Source organism: Crocuta crocuta, unplaced genomic scaffold (assembly GCF_008692635.1).
Source record: "Crocuta crocuta isolate KB4526 unplaced genomic scaffold, BGI_CrCroc_1.0 scaffold62, whole genome shotgun sequence".
NCBI classification, from domain to species: domain Eukaryota; kingdom Metazoa; phylum Chordata; class Mammalia; order Carnivora; family Hyaenidae; genus Crocuta; species Crocuta crocuta.
This window is the reverse complement of record NW_027529173.1, coordinates 5570882-5572229: the sequence shown is the minus strand read 5'-3', so window position 1 is coordinate 5572229 and position 1348 is coordinate 5570882. Positions and strand designations below refer to the sequence as shown.

The window sequence follows — 1348 nt, the reverse complement described above, 5'->3', positions numbered from 1 at the left end:
GTTGAGAGTACAGTGATGTCCCACGGACCTTCACTTAACAGGAATCTGTCACAGACTAACTCTGTCTCAGTTATTCTCATGGCTTGGGCCAATGAAATTGGTGAACCACACTGGTTGTGAACCAGTGCAACTTGATGCACCATTTGGACCCAGAAACATCACAGCACTAAGCAGACTAAATTTACATTAGTTGTTAGTTCTCTTTTATACAATCTTTAAAATAAAAACTGGTGTACACCTAAGAATATNGTAAACCCACTTTATAAAACTGTTCATTTGTTTACACTTTTGAAAAACCGATAGCTCTGGGCTGTTTAAAAGCAGAATGTACATCCATAGTGGATTCTTAGTGCATCCTGTTTCCTTTTGCCTACCAAAGTACCTGGCACACAGCTGGGGCTCACATGCTTGCCGACTGGAATCCCAGAGCCTCTGACAGAAGGGAGAAATTGCCCAGGGACAGGAGAAACAGAAAGACTGCAGTGCCAAAAAGGTGGGCCAGTACCCTGCAGAACAAACGATAAAAGCACCAACGACAGGGCCCACGTTCTAGGCAAGAACTCTTGTCATGATAAATGTAGCTGTGACTGACTGAAAATTGTTGACATCAGATGAGGTGGGCTCCGCTCACCAGCACCTGTTGTGTTCAAGTCCGATTTTTTTTTTTTTTTTGACATTTAGACTTCCCTTGTCACTATGAGAAATAAAGCTGCCATACTCCCTGGGGGATCCAGATTTGAGCCTGGCTGCTTAACAGAAAGAAGACTGGAAACCGGGAAGCCTTTATGCTGCCCTAACTGGCCTCTTTGCCATTCCAGTACAGATGCGGCTCTATCTCACTCTTGAACTTCAATCAACTACATTAACTATGTCCGCAGGCCCATGCATTCCTATCCCGGAGCCGCGACCGTGCTGGAGAAGCCACGGAGTCACCTGCCAGGTGCTCTTGTCACCTGCCAGGTAACGGAACTCAGCAGGGAACTCCTCTGGGACGTCCATTCGGGGACTGAGGGGGAAACATGGCTTCAGGCTCGAACCCACGGCCTGCATCTACCCCACTACCACCACCACCACCCCACCTCCCAGCACCCGGAGCGGCGGAAGTGGAGCAGGCGTTGGGAGGGTGGAAGCGACAGCGCAGAAAAACGCTCTGAAAAGATCCATGCTGTGCTAAGTGCGCCGAGGGCTGTGGACGCCTGGATAACCTCTTCGCTTCCCAGAGGATTCCTGCAGCGGCCGGGGGCTTCTGGAAGGAAGCCGCGGAGGCCAGAACGTAGAACCCTCAATGTGGCAAATTACCGACCTACTTCTGTGCCCTTATAAAGAACCCTTCTTAGAATTTCCCTCC

The 1348-nt window shown here is 49.5% G+C and overlaps 1 protein-coding gene across 2 annotated transcripts in view; it reads right to left on the bottom strand.

The window, feature by feature from the left end:
* Positions 1–1348, bottom strand: part of ANKMY2 (ankyrin repeat and MYND domain containing 2) — a 39025-nt gene that overhangs the window by 36902 nt on the left and 775 nt on the right. The window lies entirely within an intron of this gene.